The 6,414-nt window shown below is 45.9% G+C and overlaps 1 pseudogene; it reads left to right on the top strand.

Moving 5' to 3' along the window:
- The first annotated feature begins 4,914 nt into the window (after positions 1–4,914).
- On the top strand, positions 4,915–5,083 carry LOC102925413 (cytochrome b-c1 complex subunit 10 pseudogene; annotated as a pseudogene).
- The last annotated feature ends 1,331 nt before the right edge of the window (positions 5,084–6,414 follow it).

Below are 6,414 nucleotides of genomic sequence, written 5' to 3'. Positions count from 1 at the left end.
CACACATATTCTGGCACCAATCAGGGCACTGCAGCTCATTTCTACCACCTAAAAATTGGTCCAAAACTGACAAGGTAAGGGTTCACCTCTCCAAAAGGCTCCTCTAAATTCAGATGCCAGCTTTATCTTGGGGACCTAATCTGCCCACACTTCTTGATGACTTGCTACAAACTTGGGGGTTCCCATGACCCAGCTGGTTTGATATTCATGAGAGCAGCTCATAGAATTCAGAAAAGCCCTGTGCTTGGGCCTATGATTTTATTATAAAGGATACAAATCAGACTAACCAAATGAAGAGACACAAAGGACTAACTGGGAAGGTTTTGAGTGTAGAGGTCCCATGTACACTCCCCATGGAATCAGGTGTGACATTCTCTGGGAACATTAATGTACTCACCATCCAGAAAGACCACCAAGCTCTGGTGTCATTACCTATTGAGTTGCTGAATCTGTGACTGAATTAAATCTTGAGCCCCCTCCCCACCCTAGAGGTCAGAGGGTGGGCTGATAACCAGAGGACTCAAAGAAAGCTACCCCTCTAATCACATGGCTGGCTTTCCTCACAACCATCCCCCATCCTCAGCCTCTACATCTCACTACTATAAACTCATGTATGACCTGGGGGAGGGGCTCCTGTATATGAAGATATCCCAATCCCTTAGGAAATTCCAAAGATTTTAAGTAAATCCTATATTTTCACAAAGTAAATAAAACTTTAATTTTTCCCTTCAAAGCATACTATGAGGTAAAAAAATTAATTAAGCATTAAGAAAATTAATGCTTTCAAGATCTAGAGATATGAGAATCAGTAGAACTGGACTCAAACTCAGATTTCTTTAACATCAAAGACTACACTTGGTCTGTCTTAGTCCTTGATATTATCTCACATGTGAGCACCCGATAATTCTAAAGAATGCTTATACATGAGCACATGCGTAACATGTGTACATGTGTTCTGAAGCTTATGATCCTTAACTACTGTGGGAGAGATTGTTGGTTGGACCCCAGTGTCCATTGTCCTTTGCCCAGGGATGCCATTAAGCTGTCTCGTCCTGTCCAGTGTTAGAATGACATTTCCCAGAAGCACAAGCAAATGTACTACATGGAGTTTCCGGAAGATGCCCTTGCTCAAGAGACTAAATCCCCTCTTCCCAAAAGCTGGAACGGGAACTGGTACCAGTGGTGGGTATACCACCAATCCTAAGGTGAAGAGCTATGTTTATACACAGTGGGTATGTGCAAAATCAAAGCAATAAGTGTTAGGATCCTGCTCACACTCTTCCGGGTTTAACGTCTTACGTCATCAGCGGGCGACTGCATCTCCTCCTTAAAAAGCGCCCCCCCCTTCCTGTGTTTCCTCTCTGCCAGACCTGGCTCCCCCCCCCCCTTTTCCTCCATTAAAGCTCTAAAAACTAATATTGGGTTCTGCCGTGACCCGTGACTCTTCCGCCGATCAACCAGCGCCGTTCATCCTTTCAATATGGCCTAGGAGCAGGGCCCTCCACTTAGCTCAGGACATTCACCTCTCCTTGGGCCGAATTGAGAGAAAGGAAAATATTTCCATCTTCTCTAAGGCACTGTGTTCTAACTAGCACTATTGCTAACGTGAAGATGTTGCTGTAGGCTTGTTAGCATGGCTAGTCATAGACACAGTGCCACTCATCAGTTCAGCTTTACACGTCACCCCTTATTCAGCTTTGGGATCAACGCAGTCTCTACAGCAGTGGTTCTCAACCTGTGGGTCACGTCCCTCTTGGGGGTGGCACATCAGATATTTACATGACAATTCCTAACAGTAGCAAAATTACAGTTATGAAGTAGCCATGAAGTAATTTTATGGGTGGGGGTCACCACAACATGAGGAACTGTATTCAAGGGTCGCAGCGTTAGGAAGACTGAGGACCACTGGGCCAGAGTAACTGTGGGTTGTTGGTCCTGATCTGCCCTCTTTGTGCCTTGAAATGCCTGTGTGCTGACTTGCTAGTCTGTAGGGTGAGGTTCTTATTCTTCTGTAGCCCTGGAAGTCTGCCAGATGACAGTTAAGTTCTCCTGACAAATGTCACGGCAGCGGCGGGAGGTGGGGGGCACTGCCATAAATTGTCCTGTCTTACAGTAATTCAGACTAACACTTAAAGGCTGCATGGCTGACCTCGATTTGTACTCGGATCACTCAGTTTCATGGAATGTCTCTGGAGCAGGGTTTGAGCCAGTTTTGCGACTCTTGGTGTTGATGTTTGCCTGGGACCAGCATCAAGGTCCTTTGTTTTTATTTATTTTTCTATAGATTCAAGCTCATTTAAAACTAGGCTTTAACCCAGCATGGATATGTCATTGGGAGAGAAAGAGATTGAATGGACTTCAGTTCGAAATCATAAAACTTGCGACGTCTGCCGTGACGGCAGCAACCGACTCTCAACCAAGAAACAATTGCTTTGATCTCGAAGTTAAACAGCATTCTGTTTGCTTCCCAGAAGTTCTGTGCATTAAAGATGGACATTAACAGCATGCTCTGGCTGTGTGTGTGTGTGTATGTGCGTGCGTGCATGTGTGTTGGTATGTGCACATGTGTGTACAGGTGCTTGAGCCTGTGCATTCACAGGGGCCAGAGGAAGACATCGAGGTCATGCTCTATCGTTATCTACTTTATTCCCTTGAGACAGGGTCTCTCCAGAATCTGGAGTTAGGCCAGCCTCCAGCAAGTGCTATGATCTTTGTGGCCCTAACCCACAAACAATTGTGAGGTTATAGGCATGAGTGCAGCCGAGCTTGGCGTTTTGTGGATGCTTAGATCCGGACTCAGGTCTTCATGCTTCTGTAGCAAGTACTGAGCCATCTTTCCAGTGGGACTGCTTTCTGACTGAGGACAATCAAAGACCTAGACACACTCACAAGGCTGGCCTCTGCTTAAGAAGTAGTTTTTAAAAAAGGTATCCTGTGTGTATGGTGCACACTTGTTCACATGTGTGGATGCATGTGTGTGCAGGTGTGTGTGTAAATGTATAGATGTGGAGGTCAGAAGTTGACATTGGGTATCTTTCTCAATCATACTCCACTTTTATTTACTGGGTCTGTGTCTCCTACTGAACCCAGAACTAACCAGTTTGCTTTGGATTCCTCCATCCCCACCTCCTGAGCACTGGGATTAGGGGCAGCTTGATATGGCTGCCCAACATTTTTCTGGGGATGCTATGGATCTAAACTCCAGTCCTCACAGTTGGCTGGCAAGAGCTTTATCCATGGAGTCATTTCCCCAGCCCCCAAGAAATCATTTAAGGAAGTAGTTTAATTTATCTATATTTGGAACTTAGAGAGGAGTGTGGTTGCTTATATGGCTTGGGACTCTCAAGCTACCTGTAATATTTTAAAAAAAAAAATTCTTATGTGTGTAAGAGAAGATGAAGTGAAGTTAAAGATCAAAGCTATATCAAAGCTTTCTCACCTTCTGTTTGGGTTTCCGAGAGCACTTTCATGGGGGGAGATGAAAGAGCCTCTCTCCCCGGGGTCCACATGTAAACCCATCAAAGCACTGTGTTTACATTTGGGAGGCTGAGAGTAAAGAGACTGTGGATTGGAAGATATGCAACCAACAAGAAGAGGAAAGGCAACTTAAAAAAAAAAAAAAAAGACAACCCACCAATTCATGTATGCCTTGGGAACTTGGTGCACAGTGTAGCTTTGGAGGGAGATGACGCTTAGCAGCCGGTAAATGGCCATGGAGGCTCCATCCTGATAAACGGCTTAGCATGTTGTCTCAAGAGAGGGCCACTTATTGCTAGAGTGGTTTCTCTTCCGTGCAGCTCGTCCTGGGTTCCACTCTCCCTTGCTGGCTCCTTCTCGCCTTCCCTCTTTCCGCTCTGCTGCCATTCAGTGCACCCGAGCTAAGCACCTGCCAGTGGCCTCTCTTTGGATTCCTTAGACTCAGAACCATTAGGGAAACATACTTCCATTCTGGATAAATTACCTAGTCGTGGGCAATAAGCAATAACCATGACAACAACGAAAAATGATGAAGACACTCCCATTTATCCATCATGTGGAAGTGGCCGTGGAGAGGGCCACTGAAAACCTTACTCATATTCTCTTTCTCTGTATCTCTGTCTGTATCTGTCTGTATGTCTCTCTGTATGTCTCTCTGTCTGTCTGTCTGTCTCAGGGAGCACAGGCTGGCCTCGAAATTGCTATGTAGCTGAGGATGATCTTGGACTCCTTCCTGATCCTCTTGCCTCCACATGTCCGGTGCTGCTCTTATTGTGATTATAGGTCCATACCACTATGCCTGGCTTTTTTCCTTCCTTTTGCATATAACCAAACACATTCCTCTTCTGCAGTGTAACATTAAAATGAATGACTTTAATCAAGCCACACTATTTAGATTCCTAAGTAAAGCGAGTATTTTTAAATGGAGCAGGAACGGTGATAAGGCGGCGTCTTATCTATCTTACTTCATGGGTACTCGGTGACCGTGGTGGCCTGAGAACTTGCGTGGAGCCTTGACGAGAGGCCTTGCACACAGAGGGCACAGGTTCTGTGCAGACAGTGTCACACAAACATCAGCTGAGAGGGGAGCAGACAAGCCTCCTCCTCCAGTGTGTTTTACCAAGCGTCTGGTGGGGTCAACAATTCCTGGCTTTGCCCATTATTACCAAACACCTTCGCCTTGGCATCAACTAACAGACTGTAGTGTGGGAGACTAGCATCCATAGAATACATGCTTAGCCTGCTCAGGGCTCCGTGTTCAACCCCCAGCACCTACCATCCCTCCCGCAAAGGAAAACAAGCTACCTGTAACGATGCAGAAAAAATCGGGAAATAAGCTTCCATGTATAACTATGAACTTAGCATTAAAACAGATTCTGAATGCAGTACCGTTGAGCAACAGAACAGAGTGACCTTGAGTGTTCAGGCCTGACCACCATGCTGAGCAGGTTCCTGGGCCCATGCAACCGAGAACCAGCCAAGAATTGGACTCAACAGCCAGCATGTGGGGTCCTATAGGTGCCATGGGGTATTGTGGGTCATGGACAGGCAGCTCATCCTAGTCTGGGTGCCCAGCGTCAATGGCAAATTTAAGAAGGATGATTAAGTAGCTGACCCTCTCCAGGTCTCCATGGCTTCACACCACAGGGTACCTTAAGAATAGCCTGCCCAGGTCTGTGGCACAGACCTTACAGTACCAGTGGAAGGCTCTATGTTGACAAACACTTGACATATCTTGATTCCTGTCTCATTAAACAGCGTTTTCATACTTGCAAACAAACAAATAAACAGGTTAATAAGACACAGCAAATGCTGGTTTCATGCAGTCTGGTGAATGTGTGGGTTTTGTGTGTGTGTGTTTGTGTGTGTGTGTGTATGTGTGTGTGTGAATGTGTGCATGTATGTATGTTTGTGCACACATGTGTATGAGTGTGAATACATGTGTGAGTGTATGTATGCATGCATATGTGCATGTATGTATGTTTGTCACACATGTGTATGAGTGTGAATACATGTATGTGTGTGTGCATGTGTGGGGACAGAACGACCCTACACATGCTAAGCACAGGCTTCACTATTGAGTTCCTTCCCCAGCCCAGGCTAGTTGTCATTGCTGTTAGCAAGAGCTGACCCAAGGAAACCGAACAGAAGCATCGTCTTTGTGAGCCATGCCACAGTGGTGGCCTGACCTTACAAAGTGGCGGATGAAATGAAGGAAAACACCCCGATAGGACATTTTCAGGAACTATTTCGGAAGACCAATTGGCTAATTTGGGCTCTCTCTGTTTCAATGACTTTGGCCCCCTCTAGGTGTGAGCTCAGTCATCCTGCCAACTCACGCATTCTCTCAGTTTCCCACCTTTGGCTGCTACCCAGAAGGCTTTGCCTATAACCAGCCGAGAGGCATCTGTGCCCAGAGAACCGCCCATCATCACAACACACTAGAGTATTTACAAGTTCTGATGCAGGTTCTAGGACACTTGAGGCAAACCATTTGAAAGGCACTCCTCTATACTCTGCGGGTGCTGGTCTCTCAACCTTGGGCGAGAACGTATCAACATTATCAAAGATTTATTTGGGACCCACAACTGTTGCTTCTGCACACGGCCCTGTCCCCACTCTCTGGTGGTTAAACAGAGTTGGAAGTTCCTTCTCCCAGTGACAATCGTAAAAGTTCATTTGGGAGCTGAGCTTTGAAACAGTGTCTTTCCATACCCACATCTGTTGATAACCTAGATTGCCAGTGGTCTATACATACTTTGAGATACCCTGATCTTGTGGATTGAAAAGTAGGCAAGAGTGATGCTACAAATGACCATAGGAATGGCATGTCCTCAGAACACGATGCAGACCATGTTATGAGAGCAAACCTGGAAAGCAATGGGAGAAAGGGTCCAATGATCTCATTTCCCAGGCTGAGGCTAATCTAGCCATGTC

The sequence above is a fragment of the Peromyscus maniculatus genome, chromosome 14, assembly GCF_049852395.1.
Source record: "Peromyscus maniculatus bairdii isolate BWxNUB_F1_BW_parent chromosome 14, HU_Pman_BW_mat_3.1, whole genome shotgun sequence".
Lineage (NCBI taxonomy): Eukaryota > Metazoa > Chordata > Mammalia > Rodentia > Cricetidae > Peromyscus > Peromyscus maniculatus.
This window is presented reverse-complemented; position numbering and strand designations above follow the sequence as displayed.